Consider the following 21,673-nt stretch of genomic DNA (forward strand, 5'->3'; position numbering starts at 1 on the left):
GCGAATACGTGCAGAGAGCCAGAATTTGGCTCTAAAATATGGCTCAGGCCTCGAAATTGGGATATTTGGGATATTTTGAAAACTGCAAGGGAGTTTGTGCAAAATGTGACTCACTGCCGCTTTCAGTACTTGGCATATGTTGGGTAAAAAAAAAAATGGATTTTCAAACTGCGAATACGTGCGCGAGAGGCAAAATTTGCCTCCAAAATATGGCTCAGGCCTCGAAATTGGGATGTATGGGATATTTTGAAACCTGCAGGGGGGATTGAGACAAATGTGACCAAACGCCGCTTTCAGTACTTGGCATATGTTGGGTATAAAATTCGTAATTTCAAACTGCGAATACGTGCAGAGAGCGAGAATTTGACTCCAAAATATGGCTCAGGCCTCGAAATTGGGATATTTGGGATATTTCGGAAACTGCAGGGGAGTTTGTGCAAAATATGACTCACTGCCTCCTTCAGGACTTGGCATATGTTGGGTATAAAAAGTCATAATTTCAATCTGCGAATTCGTGCAGAGAGCCAGAATTTGGCTCCAAAATATGGCTCTGGCCTCGATATTGGGATGTTTGGGATATTTTGAAAACTGCTGTGAGGTTTGGGACAAATGTGACAAAATGCCGCTTTCAGTACTTGGTATATGTTGGGTATATAAAGTCGTAATTTCAAACTGCGATTACGTGCAGAGAGCCAGAATTTGGCTCCAAAATATGGCTCTGGCCTCGATATTGGGATGTTTGGGATATTTTGAAAACTGCTGTGAGGTTTGGGACAAATGTGACAAAATGAAGCTTTCAGTACTTCGCATATGTTGGGTATAAAGCAGTCGTATTTTCAAACTGCGAATACGTGCAGGGAGCCAGAATTTGGCTGCAAAATATGGCTCAGGCCTCGAAATTGGGATATTTGGGATATTTCAAAAACTGCAGGGGAGTTTGTGCAAAATGTGCCTAACTGCCGCTTTAAGGACTTGGCATATGTTGGGTATAAAAAGTCGTAATTTCAAACTGCGAATACGTGCAGGGAGCCAGAATTTGGCTGCAAAATATGGCTCAGGCCTCGAAATTGGGATATTTGGGATATTTTGAAAACTGCAGGGGAGTTTGTTCAAAATGTCACTCACTGCCGCTTTCAGTACTTGGCATATGTTGGGTATAAAAAAGTCGTAATTTCAAACTGCGAATACGTGCAGAGAGCCAGAATTTGGCTCCAAAATATGGCTCAGGCCTCGAAATTGGGATATTCGGGATATTTTGAACACTGCAGGGGAGTTTGTGCAAAATGTGACTCACTGCCGCTTTCAGTACTTGGCATATGTTGGGTATAAAAAGTCGTAATTTCAAACTGCGAATACGTGCAGAGAGCCAGAATTTGGCTCTAAAATATGGCTCAGGCCTAGAAATTGGGATGTTTGGGATATTTTGAAAACTGCAGGAAGGATTGAGAGAAATGTGACCAAACGCTGCTTTCAGTACTTGGCATATGTTGGGTATAAAAAAGTCGTAATTTCAAACTGCGAATACGTGCAGAGAGCAAGAATTTAGCTTCAAAATATGGCTCAGGTCTCGAAATTGGGATATTTGGGATATTTCGAAAACTGCAGGGGAGTTTGTGCAAAATGTGACTTACTGCCGCCATCTGTACTTGGCATATGTTGGGTAAAAAAAAATGGAATTTCAAACTGCAAATATGTGCAGAGAGCCAGAACTTGCCTCCAAAATATGGCTCAGGCCTCGAAATTGGGATGTTTGGGATATTTTGAAAACTGCAGGGAGGTTTGGGACGAATGTGACCGCCCTCCGCTTTCAGTACTTGGCATATGTTGGGTATATAAAGTCGTAATTTCAAACTGTGAATACGTGCAGAGCGCCAGAATTTGGATCCAAAATATAGCTCAGGCCTCGAAATTGGGTTGTTTGGGATATTTTGAAAACTGCAGGGGGGATTGAGACAAATGTGACCAAACGCCGCTTTCTGTACTTGGCATATGTTGGGTATAAAAAAGTCGTAATTTAAATCTGCGAATACGTGCATAGAGCCAAAATTTGGCTCCAAAATATGGCTCGGGCCTCGAAATTGGGATGTTTGGGATATTTTGAAAACTGCAGGGAGGTTTGGGATAAATGTGACCAAACGCCGCTTTCAGTACTTGGAATATGTTGGGTATAAAAAATCGTAATTTCAAACTGTGAATACGTACAGAGCGCCAGAATTTGGATCCAAAATATAGCTCAGGCCTCGAAATTGGGTTGTTTGGGATATTTTGAAAACTGCAGGGGGGATTGAGACAAATGTGACCAAACGCCGCTTTCTGTACTTGGCATATGTTGGGTATAAGAAAGTCGTAATTTAAAATTGCGAATACGTGCAGAGAGCGAGAATTTGGCTCCAAAATATTGCTCAGGCCTCGAAATTGGGATGTTTGGGATATTTTGAAAACTGCAGGGAGGTTTGGGACAAATGTGACCAAACGCCGCTTTCAGTACTTGGCATATGTTGGGTATAAAAAAATCGTAATTTCAAACTGCGAATACGTGCAGAGAGCCAGAATTTGGCTCCAAAATATGTCTCAGGCCTTGAAATTGGGATGTTTGGGATATTTTGAAAACTGCAAGGGAGTTTGTTCAAAATGTGACTCACTGCCACTTTCAGTACTTGGCATATGTTGGGTATAAAAAGTCGTAATTTCAAACTGCGAATACGTGCAGAGAGCCAGAATTTGGCTCCAAAATATGACTCGGGCCTCGAAATTGGGATGTTTGGGATATTTTGAAAACTGCAGGGGGGATTGAGACAAATGTGACCAAACGCCGCTTTCAGTGCTTGGCATATGTTGGGTATAAAAAATTCGTAATTTCAAACTGCGAATACGTGCAGAGAGCCAGAATTTGGCTCCAAAATATGGCTCAGGCCTTGATATTGGGATGTTTGGGATATTTTGAAAACTGCAGGGAGGTTTGGGACAAATGAGACAAAATGCCGCTTTAAGGACTTGGCATATGTTGGGTATAAAAAGTCGTAATTTCAAACTGCAAATACGTGCAGGGAGCCAGAATTTGGCTGCAAAATATGGCTCAGGCCTGGAAATTGGGATATTTGGGATATTTTGAAAACTGCAGGGGAGTTTGTTCAAAATGTGACTCACTGCCGCTTTCAGAACTTGGCATATGTTGGGTATAAAAAGTCGTAATATCAAACTGCGAATACGTGCAGAGAGCCAGAATTTGGCTCCAAAATATGACTCAGGCCTCGAAATTGGGATGTTTGGGATATTTTGAAAATTGCAGAGGGGATTGAGACAAATGTGACCAAACGCCGCTTTCAGTACTTGGCATATGTTGGGTATAAAAAAGTCGTAATTTCAAACTGCGAATACGTGCAGAGAGCAAGAATTTGGCTTCAAAATATGGCTCAGGCCTCGAAATTGGGATATTTGAGATATTTCGAAAACTGCATGGGAGTTTTTGCAAAATTTGACTCACTGCCGCTTTCAGTACTTGGCATATGTTGGGTATAAAAAGTCGTAATTTCAAACTGTGAATACGTGCAGAGAGCCAGAATTTGGCTCCAAAATATGGCTCAGGCCTCGAAATTGGGATATTTGGGATATTTTGAAAACTGCAGGGAGGTATGGGACGAATGTGACCGCCCCCCCTATGAGGGGAGCCTTGTAGACAGGTGGATAGCGCGCAGGACTCGTAATTCTGTGGCGCGGGTTCGATTCCCGCACGAGGCAGAAACAAATGGGCAAAGTTTCTTTCACCCTGAATGCCCCTGTTACCTAGCAGTATATAGGTCCCTGGGAGTTAGTCAGCTGTCACGGGCTGCTTCCTGGGGGTGGAGACCTGCTCGAGGACCAGGCCGCGGGGACACTAAAAGCCCCGAAATCATCTCAAGATAACCTCAAGATAACCCCCGCTTTCAGTATTTGGCATATGTTGGGTATATAAAGTCGTAATTTCACACTGCGAATACGTGCAGAGAGCAAGAATTTGGCTCCAAAGTATGGCTCTGGCCTCGATATTGGGATGTTTGGGATATTTTGAAAACTGCAGGGAGGTTTGGGACAAATGTGACAAAACGCCGCTTTCAGTACTTCGCATATGTTGGGTATAAAAAAGTCGTATTTTCAAACTGCGAATACGTGCAGGGAGCCAGAATTTTGCTGCAAAATATGGCTCAGGCCTCGAAATTGGGATATTTGGAATATTTTGAACACTGCAGGGGAGTTTTTGCAAAATGTCACTCACTGCCGCTTTCAGTACTTGGCATATGTTGGGTATAAAAAGTCGTAATTTTAAACTGCGAATACGTGCAGAGAGCCAGAATTTGGCTCCAAAATATGGCTCAGGCCTCGAAATTGGGATATTTGGGATATTTTGAAAACTGCAAGGGAGTTTGTGCAAAATGTGACTCACTGCCGCTTTCAGTACTTGGCATATGTTGGGTAAAAAAAAAATGGAATTTCGAACTGCGAATACGTGCGCGAGAGGCAGAATTTGCCTCCAAAATATGGCTCAGGCCTTAAAATTGGGATGTATGGGATTTTTTGAAAACTGCAGGGGGGATTGAGACAAATGTGACCAAACGCCGCTTTCAGTACTTGGCATATGTTGGGTATAACATTCGTAATTTCAAACTGCGAATACGTGCAGAGAGCGAGAATTTGACTCCAAAATATGGCTCTGGCCTCGAAATTAGGATATTTGGGATATTTTGAAAACTGCAGGGGAGTTTGTGCAAAATGTGACTCACTGCCTCTTTCAGGACTTGGCATATGTTGGGTATAAAAAGTCGTAATTTCAATCTGCGAATACATGCAGGGAGCCAGAATTTGGCTCCAAAATATAGCTCAGGCCTCGAAATTGGGATGTTTGGGATATTTTGAAAACTGCAGGGGGGATTGAGACAAATGTGACCAAACGCCGCTTTCAGTGCTTGGCATTTGTTGGGTATAAAAAAGTCGTAATTTCAAACTGCAAATACGTGCAGAGAGCCAGAATTTGGCTCCAAAATATGGCTCAGGCCTCGATATTGGGATGTTTGGGATATTTTGAAAACTGCAGGGAGGTTTGGGACAAATGTGACAAATGCCGCTTTCTTTACTTGGCATATGTTGGGTATAAAAAGTCGTAATTTCAAACTGCGAATACGTGCAGAGAGCAAGAATTTGGCTTCGAAATATGTCTCAGGCCTCGAAATTGGGATATTTGGGTTATTTCGAAAACTGCAGGGGAGTTTGTGCAAAATGTGCCTCACTGCCGCTTTATGGACTTGGCATATGTTGGGTATAAAAAGTCGTAATTTCAAACTGGGAATACGTGCAGGGAGCCAGAATTTGGCTGCAAAATATGGCTCAGGCCTGGAAATTGGGATATTTGGGATATTTTGAAAACTGCAGGGGAGTTTGTGCAAAAAGTCACTCACTGCCGCTTTCAGTACTTGGCATATGTTGGGTGTAAAAATTCGTAATTTCAAACTGCGAATACGTGCAGAGAGCCAGAATTTGGCTCCAAAATATGGCTCAGGCCTCGAAATTGGGGTATTTGGGATATTTTGAAAACTGCAGGGGAGTTTGTTCAAAATGTGACTCACTGCCGCTTTCAGTACTTGGCATATGTTGGGTATAAATAGTCGTAATATCAAACTGCGAATACGTGCAGAGAGCGAGAATTTGGCTCCAAAATATGACTCAGGCCTCGAAATTGGGATGTTTGGGATATTTTGAAAACTGCAGGGGGGATTGAGACAAATGTGAATAAACGCCGCTTTCAGTAAATGGCATATGTTGGGTATAAAAAAGTCGTAATTTCAAACTGCGAATACATGCAGAGAGCAAGAATTTGGCTTCAAAATATGGCTCAGGCCTCGAAATTGGGATATTTGAGATATTTCGAAAACTGCAGGGGAGTTTGTGCAAAATGTGACTCACTGCCGCTTTCAGTACTTGGCATATGTTGGGTAAAAAAAAAATGGAATTTCGAACTGCGAATACGTGCGCGAGAGGCAGAATTTGCCTCCAAAATATGGCTCAGGCCTTAAAATTGGGATGTATGGGATTTTTTGAAAACTGCAGGGGGGATTGAGACAAATGTGACCAAACGCCGCTTTCAGTACTTGGCATATGTTGGGTATAACATTCGTAATTTCAAACTGCGAATACGTGCAGAGAGCGAGAATTTGACTCCAAAATATGGCTCTGGCCTCGAAATTAGGATATTTGGGATATTTTGAAAACTGCAGGGGAGTTTGTGCAAAATGTGACTCACTGCCTCTTTCAGGACTTGGCATATGTTGGGTATAAAAAGTCGTAATTTCAATCTGCGAATACATGCAGGGAGCCAGAATTTGGCTCCAAAATATAGCTCAGGCCTCGAAATTGGGATGTTTGGGATATTTTGAAAACTGCAGGGGGGATTGAGACAAATGTGACCAAACGCCGCTTTCAGTGCTTGGCATTTGTTGGGTATAAAAAAGTCGTAATTTCAAACTGCAAATACGTGCAGAGAGCCAGAATTTGGCTCCAAAATATGGCTCAGGCCTCGATATTGGGATGTTTGGGATATTTTGAAAACTGCAGGGAGGTTTGGGACAAATGTGACAAATGCCGCTTTCTTAACTTGGCATATGTTGGGTATAAAAAGTCGTAATTTCAAACTGCGAATACGTGCAGAGAGCAAGAATTTGGCTTCGAAATATGTCTCAGGCCTCGAAATTGGGATATTTGGGTTATTTCGAAAACTGCAGGGGAGTTTGTGCAAAATGTGCCTCACTGCCGCTTTATGGACTTGGCATATGTTGGGTATAAAAAGTCGTAATTTCAAACTGGGAATACGTGCAGGGAGCCAGAATTTGGCTGCAAAATATGGCTCAGGCCTGGAAATTGGGATATTTGGGATATTTTGAAAACTGCAGGGGAGTTTGTGCAAAAAGTCACTCACTGCCGCTTTCAGTACTTGGCATATGTTGGGTGTAAAAATTCGTAATTTCAAACTGCGAATACGTGCAGAGAGCCAGAATTTGGCTCCAAAATATGGCTCAGGCCTCGAAATTGGGGTATTTGGGATATTTTGAAAACTGCAGGGGAGTTTGTTCAAAATGTGACTCACTGCCGCTTTCAGTACTTGGCATATGTTGGGTATAAATAGTCGTAATATCAAACTGCGAATACGTGCAGAGAGCGAGAATTTGGCTCCAAAATATGGCTCAGGCCTCGAAATTGGGATATTTGGGATATTTTGAAAACTGCAGGGGGGATTGAGACAAATGTGAATAAACGCCGCTTTCAGTAAATGGCATATGTTGGGTATAAAAAAGTCGTAATTTCAAACTGCGAATACATGCAGAGAGCAAGAATTTGGCTTCAAAATATGGCTCAGGCCTCGAAATTGGGATATTTGAGATATTTCGAAAACTGCAGGGGAGTTTTTGCAAAATTTGACTCACTGCCGCTTTCAGTACTTGGCATATGTTGGGTATAAAAAGTCGTAATTTCAAACTGCGAATACGTGCAGAGAGCCAGAATTTGGCTCCAAAATATGGCTCAGGCCTCGAAATTGGGATATTTGGGATATTTTTATATCTGCAAGGGAGTTTGTGCAAAATGTGACTCACTGCCCCTTTCAGTACTTGGCATATGTTGGGTAAAAAAAAAAATGGAATTTCAAACTGCGAATACGTGCGCGAGAGGCAAAATTTGCCTCCAAAATATGGCTCAGGCCTTGAAATTGGGATGTATGGGATATTTTGAAACCGGCAGGGGGGATTGAGACAAATGTGACCAAACGCCGCTTTCAGTACTTGGCATATGTTGGGTATAAAATTCGTAATTTCAAACTGCGAATACGTGCAGAGAGCGAGAATTTGACTCCAAAATATGGCTCAGGCCTCGAAATTGGGATATTTGGGATATTTCGGAAACTGCAGGGGAGTTTGTGCAAAATGTGACTCACTGCCTCTTTCAGGACTTGGCATATGTTGGGTATAAAAAGTCGTAATTTCAATCTGCGAATACGTGCATAGAGTCAAAATTTGGCTCCAAAATATGACACAGGTCTCAAAATTGGGATGTTTTGGATATTTTGAAAACTGCAGGGAGGTTTGGGACAAATGTGACCAAACGCCGCTTTCAGTACTTGGTATATGTTGGGTATATAAAGTCGTAATTTCAAACTGCGAATACGCGCAGAGAGCCAGAATTTGGCTCCAAAATATGGCTCTGGCTTCGATATTGGGATGTTTAGGATATTTTGAAAACTGCTGTGAGGTTTGGGACAAATGTGACAAAATGCCGCTTTCAGTACTTCGCATATGTTGGGTATAAAGAAGTCGTATTTTCAAACTGCGAATACGTGCAGGGAGCCAGAATTTGGCTGCAAAATATGGCTCAGGCCTCGAAATGGGGATATTTGGGATATTTCCAAATCTGCAGGGGAGTTTGTGCCAAATGTGCCTCACTGCCGCTTTAAGGACTTGGCATATGTTGGGTATAAAAAGTCGTAATTTCAAACTGCGAATACGTGCAGAGAGCCAAAATTTGGCTCTAAAATATGGCTCAGGCCTAGAAATTGGGATGTTTGGGATATTTTGAAAACTGCAGGAAGGATTGAGAGAAATGTGACCTAACGCTGCTTTCAGTACTTGGCATATGTTGGGTATAAAAAAGTCGTAATTTCAAACTGCGAATACGTGCAGAGAGCAAGAATTTGGCTTCAAAATATGGCTCAGGTCTCGAAATTGGGATATTTGGGATATTTCGAAAACTGCAGGGGAGTTTGTGTAAAATGTGACTTACTGCCGCCATCTGTACTTGGCATATGTTGGGTAAAAAAAATGGAATTTCAAACTGCAAATATGTGCAGAGAGCCAGAACTTGCCTCCAAAATATGGCTCTGGCCTCGAAATTGGGATGTTTGGGATATTTTGAAAACTGCAGGGAGGTTTGGGACGAATGTGACCGCCCTCCGCTCTCAGTACTTGGCATATGTTGGGTATATAAAGTCGTAATTTCAAACTGCGAATACATGCAGAAAGCCAGAATTTGGCTCCAAAATATGGCTCAGGCCTCGAAATTGGGATATTTGGGATATTTCGAAAACTGCAAGGGAGTTTGTGCAAAATGTGACTTACTGCCGCCATCTGTACTTGGCATATGTTGGGTAAAAAAAATGGAATTTCAAACTGCAAATATGTGCAGAGAGCCAGAATTTGGCTCCAAAATATGGCTCAGGCCTCGAAATTGGGATATTTGGGATATTTCGAAAACTGCAAGGGAGTTTGTGCAAAATGTGACTCACTGCCGCTTTCACGACTTGGCATATGTTGGGTATAAAAAGTCGTAATTTAAATCTGCGAATACGTGCATAGAGCCAAAATTTGGCTCCAAAATATGGCTCAGGCCTCGAAATTGGGATGTTTGGGATATTTTGAAAACTGCAGGGAGGTTTGGGATAAATGTGACCAAACGCCGCTTTCAGTACTTGGAATATGTTGGGTATAAAAAATCGTAATTTCAAACTGTGAATACGTGCAGAGCGCCAGAGTTTGGATCTAAAATATTGCTCAGGCCTCGAAATTGGGATGTTTGGGATATTTTGAAAACTGCAGGGGGGATTGAGACAAATGTGACCAAACGCCGCTTTCAGTACTTGGCATATGTTGGGTATAAAAAAGTCGTAATTTCAAACTGCGAATACGTGCAGAGAGCCAGAATTTGGCTCCAAAATATTGCTCAGGCCTCAAAATTGGGATGTTTTGGATATTTTAAAAACTGCAGGGGGGATTGAGACAATTGTGACCAAACGCCGCTTTCAGTACTTGGCATATGTTGGGTATAAAAAAAAATCGTAATTTCAAACTGCGAATACGTGCAGAGAGCCAGAATTTGGCTCCAAAATATGTCTCAGGCTTTGAAATTGAGATGTTTGGGATATTTTGAAAACTGCAAGGGAGTTTGTTCAAAATGTGACTCACTGCCGCTTTCATTACTTGGCATATGTTGGGAATAAAAAGTCGTAATTTCAAACTGCGAATACGTGGAGAGAGCCAGAATTTGGCTCCAAAATATGACTCAGGCCTCGAAATTGGGATGTTTGGGATATTTTGAAAACTGCAGGGGGGATTGAGACAAATGTGACCAAACGCCGCTTTCAGTGCTTGGCATATGTTGGGTATAAAAAAGTCGTAATTTCAAACTGCGAATACGTGCAGAGAGCCAGAATTTGGCTCCAAAATATGGCTCAGGCTCGATATTGGGATGTTTGGGATATTTTGAAAACTGCAGGGAGGTTTGGGACAAATGTGACAAAATGCCGCTTTCAGTACTTGGCATATGTTGGGTATAAAAAGTCGTAATTTCAAACTGCGAATACGTGCAGAGAGCAAGAATTTTGCTTCGAAATATGGCTCAGGCCTCGAAATTGGGATATTTGGGTTTTTTCGAAAACTGCAGGGGTGTTTGTGCAAAATGTGCCTCACTGCCGCTTTAAGGACTTGGCATATGTTGGGTATAAAAAGTCGTAATTTCAAACTGCAAATACGTGCAGGGAGCCAGAATTTGGCTGCAAAATATGGCTCAGGCCTGGAAATTGGGATATTTGGGATATTTTGAAAACTGCAGGGGAGTTTGTGCAAAAGGTCACTCACTGCCGCTTTCAGTACTTGGCATATGTTGGGTGTAAAAATTCGTAATTTCAAACTGCGAATACGTGCAGAGAGCCAGAATTTGGCTCCAAAATATGACTCAGGCCTCGAAATTGGGATGTTTGGGATATTTTGAAAACTGCAGGGGGGATTGAGACAAATGTGACCAAACGCCGCTTTCAGTACTTGGCATATGTTGGGTATAAAAAAGTCGTAATTTCAAACTGCGAATACGTGCAGAGAGCAAGAATTTGGCTTCGAAATATGGCTCAGGCCTTGAAATTGGGATATTTGGGATATTTTGAAAACTGCAGGGGAGTTTGTGAAAAATGTCACTCTCTGCCGCTTTCAGTACTTGGCATATGTTGGGTATAAAAAAGTCGTAATTTCAAACTGCGAATACGTGCATACAGCCAGAATTTGGCTCTAAAATATGGCTCAGGCCTAGAAATTGGGATGTTTGGGATATTTTGAAAACTGCAGGAAGGATTGAGAGAAATGTGACCAAACGCTGCTTTCAGTACTTGGCATATGTTGGGTATAAAAAAGTCGTAATTTCAAACTGCGAATACGTGCAGAGAGCAAGAATTTGGCTTCAAAATATGGCTCAGGTCTCGAAATTGGGATATTTGGGATATTTCGAAAACTGCAGGGGAGTTTGTGTAAAATGTGACTTACTGCCGCCATCTGTACTTGGCATATGTTGAGTAAAAAAAAAATGGAATTTCAAACTGCAAATATGTGCAGAGAACCAGAACTTGCCTCCAAAATATGGCTCAGGCCTCGAAATTGGGATGTTTGGGATATTTTGAAAACTGCAGGGAGGTTTGGGATGAATGTGACCGCCCTCCGCTTTCAGTACTTGGCATATGTTGGGTATATAAAGTTGTAATTTCAAACTGCGAATACATGCAGAGAGCCAGAATTTGGCTCCAAAATATGGCTCAGGCCTCGAAATTGGGATATTTGGGATATTTCGAAAACTGCAGGGGGGATTGAGACAAATGTGACCAAACGCCGCTTTCAGTGCTTGGCATATGTTGGGTATAAAAAAGTCGTAATTTCAAACTGCGAATACGTGCAGAGAGCCAGAATTTGGCTCCAAAATATGGCTCAGGCCTCGATATTGGGATGTTTGGAATATTTTGAAAACTGCAGGGAGGTTTGGGACAAATGTGACAAAATGCCGCTTTCAGTACTTGGCATATGTTGGGTATAAAAAGTCGTAATTTCAAACTGCGAATACGTGCAGAGAGCAAGAATTTGGCTTCGAAATATGGCTCAGGCCTCGAAATTGGGATATTTGGGGTTTTTCGAAAACTGCAGGGGAGTTTGTGCAAAAGGTCACTCATTGCCGCTTTCAGTACTTGGCATATGTTGGGTATAAAAAGTCGTAATTTCAAACTGCAAATACGTGCAGGGAGCCAGAATTTGGCTGCAAAATATGGCTCAGGCCTGGAAATTGGGATATTTGGGATATATTGAAAACTGCAGGGGAGTTTGTGCAAAAGGTCACTCACTGCCGCTTTCAGTACTTGGCATATGTTGGGTGTAAAAATTCGTAATTTCAAACTGCGAATACGTGCAGAGAGCCAGAATTTGGCTCCAAAATATGACTCAGGCCTCGAAATTGGGATGTTTGGGATATTTTGAAAACTGCAGGGGGGATTGAGACAAATGTGACCAAACGCCGCTTTCAGTACTTGGCATATGTTGGGTATAAAAAATTCGTAATTTCAAACTGCGAATACGTGCAGAGAGCAAGAATTTGGCTTCGAAATATGGCTCTGGCCTCGAAATTGGGATATTTGGGATATTTTGAAAACTGCAGGGGAGTTTGTTCAAAATGTCACTCTCTGCCGCTTTCAGTACTTGGCATATGTTGGGTATAAAAAAGTCGTAATTTCAAACTGCGAATACGTGCAGAGAGCCAGAATTTGGCTCCAAAATATGGCTCAGGCCACGAAATTGGGATATTCGGGATATTTTGAAAATTTCAGGGAGGTTTGGGATGAATGCGACCGCCCTCCGCTTTCAGTACTTGGCATATGTTGGGTATATAAAGTTGTAATTTCAAACTGCGAATACATGCAGAGAGCCAGAATTTGGCTCCAAAATATGGCTCAGGCCTCGAAATTGGGATATTTTGGATATTTCGAAAACTGCAAGGGAGTTTGTGCAAAATGTGACTCACTGCCGCTTTCACGACTTGGCATATGTTGGGTATAAAAAGTCGTAATTTAAATCTGCGAATACGTGCATAGAGCCAAAATTTGGCTCCAAAATATGGCTCAGGCCTCGAAATTGGGATGTTTGGGATATTTTGAAAACTGCAGGGAGGTTTGGGATAAATGTGACCAAACGCCGCTTTCAGTACTTGGAATATGTTGGGTATAAAAAATCGTAATTTCAAACTGTGAATACGTGCAGAGCGCCAGAGTTTGGATCTAAAATATGGCTCAGTCCTCGAAATTGGGATGTTTGGAATATTTGGAAAACTGCAGGGGGGATTGAGAGAAATGTGACCAAACGCCGCTTTCAGTACTTGGCATATGTTGGGTATAAAAAAGTCGTAATTTCAAACTGCGAATACGTGCAGAGAGCCAGAATTTGGCACCAAGATATTGCTCAGGCCTCGAAATTGGGATGTTTTGGATATTTTGAAAACTGCAGGGGGGATTGAGACAATTGTGACCAAACGCCGCTTTCAGTACTTGGCATATGTTGGGTATAAAAAAAATCGTAATTTCAAACTGCGAATACGTGCAGAGAGCCAGAATTTGGCTCCAAAATATGTCTCAGGCTTTGAAATTGGGATGTTTGTGATATTTTGAAAACTGCAAGGGAGTTTGTTCAAAATGTGACTCACTGCCGCTTTCATTACTTGGCATATGTTGGGTATAAAAAGTCGTAATTTCAAACTACGAATACGTGGAGAGAGCCAGAATTTGGCTCCAAAATATGACTCAGGCCTCGAAATTGGGATGTTTGGGATATTTTGAAAACTGCAGGGGGGATTGAGACAAATGTGACCAAACGCCGCTTTCAGTGCTTGGCATATGTTGGGTATAAAAAATTCGTAATTTAAAACTGCGAATACGTGCAGAGAGCCAGAATTTGGCTCCAAAATATCGCTCAGGCCTCGATATTGGGATGTTTGGGATATTTTGAAAACTGCAGGGAGGTTTGGGACAAATGTGACAAAATGCCGCTTTCAGTACTTGGCATATGTTGGGTATAAAAAGTCGTAATTTCAAACTGCGAATACGTGCAGAGAGCAAGAATTTGGCTTCGAAATATGGCTCAGGCCTCGAAATTGGGATATTTGGGGTTTTTCGAAAACTGCAGGGGTGTTTGTGCAAAATGTGCCTCACTGCCGCTTTAAGGACTTGGCATATGTTGGGTATAAAAAGTCGTAATTTCAAACTGCAAATACGTGCAGGGAGCCCGAATTTGGCTTCAAAATATGGCTCAGGCCTGGAAATTGGGATATTTGGGATATTTTGAAAACTGCAGGGGAGTTTGTGCAAAAGGTCACTCACTGCCGCTTTCAGTACTTGGCATATGTTGGGTGTAAAAATTCGTAATTTCAAACTGCGAATACGTGCAGAGAGCCAGAATTTGCTCCAAAATATGACTCAGGCCTCGAAATTGGGATGTTTGGGATATTTTGAAAACTGCAGGGGGGATTGAGACAAATGTGACCAAACGCCGCTTTCAGTACTTGGCATATGTTGGGTATAAAAAAGTCGTAATTTCAAACTGCGAATACGTGCAGAGAGCAAGAATTTGGCTTCGAAATATGGCTCAGGCCTCGAAATTGGGATATTTGGGATATTTTGAAAACTGCAGGGGAGTTTGTGAAAAATGTCACTCTCTGCCGCTTTTCAGTACTTGGCATATGTTGGGTATAAAAAAGTCGTAATTTCAAACTGCGAATACGTGCAGAGAGCCAGAATTTGGCTCTAAAATATGGCTCAGGCCTAAAAATTGGGATGTTTGGGATATTTTGAAAACTGCAGGAAGGATTGAGAGAAATGTGACAAAACGCTGCTTTCAGTACTTGGCATATGTTGGGTATAAAAAAGTCGTAATTTCAAACTGCGAATACGTGCAGAGAGCAAGAATTTGCTTCAAAATATGGCTCAGGTCTCGAAATTGGGATATTTGGGATATTTCGAAAACTGCAGGGGAGTTTGTGCAAAATGTAACTTACTGCCGCCATCTGTACTTGGCATATGTTGGGTAAAAAAAAAATGGAATTTCAAACTGCAAATATGTGCAGAGAGCCAGAACCTGCCTCCAAAATATGGCTCAGGCCTCGAAATTGGGATGTTTGGGATATTTTGAAAACTGTAGGGAGGTTTGGGACGAGTGTGACCGCCCTCCCCTTTCAGTTCTTGGCATATGTTGGGTATATAAATTCGTAATTTCAAACTGCGAATACATGCTGAGAGCTAGAATTTGGCTCCAAAATATGGCTCAGGCCTCGAAATTGGGATATTTGGGATATTTCGAAAACTGCAAGGGAGTTTGTGAAAAATGTGACTCACTGCCCCTTTCACGACTTGGCATATGTTGGGTATAAAAAGTCGTAATTTAAATCTGCGAATACGTGCATAGAGCCAAAATTTGGCTCCAAAATATGGCTCGGGCCTCGAAATTGGGATGTTTGGGGTATTTTGAAAACTGCAGGGATGGTTTGGGATAAATGTGACCAAACGCCGCTTTCAGTACTTGGAATATGTTGGGTATAAAAAATCGTAATTTCAAACTGTGAATACGTGCAGAGCGCCAGAGTTTGGATCCAAAATATAGCTCAGGCCTCGAAATTGGGTTGTTTGGGATATTTTTGAAAAATGCAGGGGGATTGAGACAAATGTGACCAAACGCCGCTTTCTGTACCTTGGCATATGTTGGGTATAAAAAAAGTCTTAATTTCAAACTGCGAATACGTGCAGAGAGCGAGAATTTGGCTCCAAAATATTGCTCAGGCCTCGAAATTGGGATGTTTGGGATATTTTGAAAACTGCAGGGGGGATTGAGACAAATGTGACCAAATGCCGCTTTCAGTACTTGGCATATGTTGGGTATAAAAAAATTGTAATTTCAAACTGCGAATACGTGCAGAGAGCCAGAATTTGGCTCCAAAATATGTCTCAGGCCTTGAAAATGGGATGTTTGGGATATTTTGAAAACTGCAAGGGAGTTTGTTCGAAATGTGACTCACTGCCGCTTTCAGTGCTTGGCATATGTTGGGTATAAAAAGTCGTAATTTCAAACTGCGAATTACGTGCAGAGAGCCAGAATTTGGCTCCAAAATATGACTCGGGCCTCGAAATTGGGATGTTTGGGATATTTTGAAAACTGCAGGGGGGATTGAGACAAATATTACCAAACGCCGCTTTCAGTGCTTGGCATATGTTGGGTATAAAAAAGTCGTAATTTCAAACTGCGAATACGTGCAGAGAGCCAGAATTTGGCTCCAAAATATGTCTCAGGCCATGAAATTGGGATGTTTGGGATATTTTGAAAACTGCAAGGGAGTTTGTTCAAAATGTGACTCACTGCCGCTTTCAGTACTTGGCATATGTTGGGTATAAAAAGTCGTAATTTCAAACTGCGAATACGTGCAGAGAGCCAGAATTTGGCTCCAAAATATGGCTCAGGGCCTCGAAATTGGGATATTCGGGATTATTTTGAACACTGCAGGGGAGTTTGTGCAAAATGTGACTCACTGCCGCTTTCAGTACTTGGCATATGTTGGGTATAAAAAGTCGTAATTTCAGACTGCGAATACGTGCAGAGAGCCAGAATTTGGCTCTAAAATATGGCTCAGGCCTAAAAATTGGGATGTTTGGGATATTTTGAAAACTGCAGGAAGGATTGAGAGAAATGTGACCCAAACGCTGCTTTCAGTACTTGGCATATGTTGGGTATAAAAAAGTCGTAATTTCAAACTGCGAATACGTGCAGAGAGCAAGAATTTGGCTTTAAAATATGGCTCAGGTCTCGAAATTGGGATATTTGGGATATTTCGAAACTGCAGGGGAGTTTGTGAAAAATGTGACTTACTGCCGCCATCTGTACTTGGCATATGTTGGGTAAAAAAAAATGGAATTTCAAACTGCAAATATGTGCAGAGAGCCAGAACTTGCCTCCAAAATATGGCTCAGGCCTCGAAATTGGGAGTTTGGGATATTTGAAAACTGCAGTGAGGTTTGGGATGAATGTGACCGCCCACCGCTTTCCAGTACTTGGCATATGTTGGGTATATAAAGTTGTAATTTCAAACTGCCGAATACATGCAGAGAGCCAGAATTTGGCTCCAAAATATGGCTCAGGCCTCGAAATTGGGATATTTGGGATATTTCGAAAACTGCAAGGGAGTTTGTGCAAAATGTGACTCACTGCCGCTTTCACGACTTGGCATATGTTGGTATAAAAAAGTCGTAATTTAAATCTGCGAATACGTGCATAGAGCCAAAATTTGGCTCCAAAATATGGCTCAGGCCTCGAAATTGGGATGTTTGGTGGATATTTTGAAAACTGCAGGGAGGTTTGGGATAAATGTGACCAACGCCGCTTTCAGTACTTGGAATATGTTGGGTATAAAAAATCGTAATTTCAAACTGTGAATACGTGCAGAGCGCCAGAGTTTGGATCTAAAATATTGCTCAGAGGCCTCGAAATTGGGATGTTTGGGATATTTTGAAAACTGCAGGGGGGATTGAGACAAATGTGACCAAACGCCCGCTTTCAGTACTGGCATATGTTGGGTATAAAAAAATCGTAATTTCAAACTGCGAATACGTGCAGAGAGCCAGAATTTGGCTCCAAAATATGGATCAGGCCTCGAAATTGGGATATTTGGGATATTTTGAAAACTGGCAAAGGGAGTTTGTGCAAAATGTGACTCACTGCCGCTTTCAGTACTTGGCATATGTTGGGTAAAAAAAAAATGGAATTTCGAACTGCGAATACGTGCATAGAGTCAAAATTTGGCTCCAAAATATGGCTCAGGCCTCGAAATTGGGATGTTTTGGATATTTTGGAAAACTGCAGGGAGGTTTGAGACAAATGTGACCAAACGCCGCTTTACAGTGCTTGCCATTTGTTGGGTATAACATTCGTAATTTCAAACTGCGAATACGTGCAGAGAGCGAGAATTTGACTCCAAAATATGGCTCTGACCTCGAAATTGGGATATTTGGGATATTTCGAAACTGCAGGGGAGTTTGTGCAAAATGTGACTCACTGCCTCTTTCAGGACTTGGCATATGTTGGGTATAAAAAGTCGTAATTTCAATCTGCGAATACGTGCAGGGAGCCAGAATTTGGCTCCAAAATATGACTCAGGCCTCGAAATTGGGATGTTTGGGATATTTTGAAAACTGCAGGGGGGATTGAGACAAATGTGACCAAACGCCGCTTTCAGTGCTTGGCATTTGTTGGGTATAAAAAAGTCGTAATTTCAAACTGCGAATACGTGCAGAGAGCCAGAATTTGGCTCCAAAATATGGCTCAGGCCTCGATATTGGGATGTTTGGAATATTTTGAAAACTGCAGGGAGGTTTGGGACATATGTGACAAATGCCGCTTTCAGTACTTGGCATATGTTGGGTATAAAAAGTCGTAATTTCAAACTGCGAATACGTGCAGAGAGCAAGAATTTGGCTTCGAAATATGTCTCAGGCCTCGAAATTGGGATATTTGGGTTATTTCGAAAACTGCAGGGGAGTTTGTGCAAAATGTGCCTCACTGCCGCTTTAAGGACTTGGCATATGTTGGGTATAAAAATTCGTAATTTCAAACTGCGAATACGTACAGGGAGCCAGAATTTGGCTGCAAAATATGGCTCAGGCCTGGAAATTGGGATATTTGGGATATTTTGAAAACTGCAGGGGAGTTTGTGCAAAAAGTCACTCACTGCCGCTTTCAGTACTTGGCATATGTTGGGTGTAAAAATTCGTAATTTCAAACTGCGAACACGTGCAGAGAGCCAGAATTTGGCTCCAAAATATGGCTCAAGCCTGGAAATTGGGATATTTGGGATATTTTGAAAACTGCAGGGGAGTTTATTCAAAATGTGACTCACTGCCGCTTTCAGTACTTGGCATATGTTGGGTATAAATAGTCGTAATATCAAACTGCGAATACGTGCAGAGAGCCAGAATTTGGCTCCAAAATATGACTCAGGCCTCGAAATTGGGATGTTTGGGATATTTTGAAAACTGCAGGGGGGATTGAGACAAATGTGACCAAACGCCGCTTTCAGTACTTGGCAAATGTTGGGTATAAAAAAGTCGTAATTTCAAACTCCGAATACGTGCAGAGAGCAAGAATTTGGCTTCGAAATATGGCTCAGGCCTCGAAATTGGGATATTTGGGGTTTTTCGAAAACTGCAGGGGAGTTTGTGCAAAAGGTCACTCATTGCCGCTTTCAGTACTTGGCATATGTTGGGTATAAAAATTCGTAATTTCAAACTGCAAATACGTGCAGGGAGCCAGAATTTGGCTGCAAAATATGGCTCAGGCCTGGAAATTGGGATATTTGGGATATTTTGAAAACTGCAGGGGAGTTTGTGCAAAAGGTCACTCACTGCCGCTTTCAGTACTTGGCATATGTTGGGTATAAAAAGTCGTAATTTTAAACTGCGAATACGTGCAGAGAGCAAGAATTTGGCTTCAAAATATGGCTCAGGCCTCGAAATTGGGATATTTGATATATTTCGAAAACTGCCGGGGAGTTTTTGCAAAATTTGACTCACTGCCGCTTTCAGTACTTGGCATATGTTGGGTATAAAAAGTCGTAATTTCAAACTGCGAATACGTGCAGAGAGCCAGAATTTTGCTCCAAAATATGGCTCAGGCCTCGAAATTGGGATATTTGGGATATTTTGAAAACTGCAGGGAGGTATGGGACGAATGTGACTGCCCCCCTACGAGGGGGGGCCTCGTAGCCTGGTGGATAGCGCGCAGGACTCGTAATTATGTGGCGCGGGTTCGATTCCCGCACGAGGCAGAAACAAATGGGCAAAGTTTCTTTCACCCTGAATGCCCCTGTTACCTAGCAGTATATAGTTACCTGGGAGTTAGTCAGCTGTCACGGGCTGCTTCCTGGGGGTAGAGACCTGGTCGAGGACCGGGCCGCGGGGACACTAAAAGCCCCGAAATCATCTCAAGATAACCTCAAGATAACCCCCGCTTTCAGTACTTGGCATATGTTGGGTATATAAAGTCGTAATTTCACACTGCGAATACGTGCAGAGAGTCAGAATTCGGTTCCAAAATATGGCTCAGGCCTCGAAATTGGGATATTTGGGATATTTTGAAAAGTGCAAGGGAGTTTGTGCAAAATGTGACTCACTTCCGCTTTCAGTACTTGGCATATGTTGGGTAAAAAAAAAATGGAATTTCAAACTGCGAATACGTGCGCGAGAGGCAGAATTTGCCTCCAAAATATGGCTCAGGCCTCGAAATTGGGATGTATGGGATATTTTGAAAACTGCAGGGGGAATTGAGACAAATGTGACCAAACGCCGCTTTCAGTACTTGGCATATGTTGGGTATAAATTCGTAATTTCAAACTGCGAATACGTGCAGAGAGCGAGAATTTGACTCCAAAATATGGCTCAGGCCTCGAAATTGGAATATTTGGGGTTTTTCGAAAACTGCAGGGGAGTTTGTGCAAAAGGTCACTCATTGCCGCTTTCAGTACTTGGCATATGTTGGGATAAAAAGTCGTAATTTCAAACTGCAAATACGTGCAGGGAGCCAGAATTTGGCTGCAAAATATGGCTCAGGCCTGGAAATTGGGATATTTGGGATATTTTGAAAACTGCAGGGGAGTTTGTGCAAAAGGTCACTCACTGCCGCTTTCAGTACTTGGCATATGTTGGGTGTAAAAATTCGTAATTTCAAACTGCGAATACGTGCAGAGAACCAGAATTTGGCTCCAAAATATGACTCAGGCCTCGAAATTGGGATGTTTGGGATATTTTGAAAACTGCAGGGGGGATTGAGACAAATGTGACCAAACGCCGCTTTCAGTACTTGGCATATGTTGAGTATAAAAAAGTCGTAATTTCAAACTGCGAATACGTGCAGAGAGCAAGAATTTGGCTTCGAAATATGGCTCAGGCCTCGAAATTGGGATATTTGGGATATTTTGAAAACTGCAGGGGAGTTAGTGCAAAATGTCACTCTCTGCCGCTTTCAGTACTTGGCATATGTTGGGTATAAAAAAGTCGTAATTTCAAACTGCGAATACGTGCATAGAGCCAGAATTTGGCTCTAAAATATGGCTCAGGCCTAGAAATTGGGATGTTTGGGATATTTTGAAAACTGCAGGAAGGATTGAGAGAAATGTGACCAAACGCTGCTTTCAGTACTTGGCATATGTTGGGTATAAAAAGTCGTAATTTCAAACTGCAAATACGTGCAGGGAGCCAGAATTTGGCTGCAAAATATGGCTCAGGCCTGGAAATATAGATATTTGGGATATTTTGAAAACTGCAGGGGAGTTTGTTCAAAATGTGACTCACTGCAGCTTTCAGTACTTGGCATATGTTGGGTAAAAAAAAAATGGAATTTCAAACAGCGAATACGTGCGCAAGAGCAGAATTTGCCTCCAAAATATGGCTCAGGCCTCATAATTGGGATGTATGGGATATTTTGAAAACTGCAGGGGGAATTGAGACAAATGTGACCAAACGCCGCTTTCAGTACTTGGCATATGTTGGGTATAAAATTCGTAATTTCAAACTGCGAATACGTGCAGAGAGCAAGAATTTGACTCCAAAATATGGCTCAGGCCTCGAAATTGGGATATTTGGGATATTTCGAAAACTGAAGGGGAGTTTGTGCAAAATGTGACTCACTGCAGCTTTCAAGACTTGGCATATGTTGGGTATAAAAAGTCGTAATTTCAATCTGCGAATACGTGCATAGAGTCAAAATTTGGCTCCAAAATATGGCTCAGGCCTCGAAATTGGGATGTTTTGGATATTTTGAAACTGCAGGGAGGT

This window comes from Procambarus clarkii, chromosome 57 (assembly GCF_040958095.1).
Source record: "Procambarus clarkii isolate CNS0578487 chromosome 57, FALCON_Pclarkii_2.0, whole genome shotgun sequence".
Lineage (NCBI taxonomy): Eukaryota > Metazoa > Arthropoda > Malacostraca > Decapoda > Cambaridae > Procambarus > Procambarus clarkii.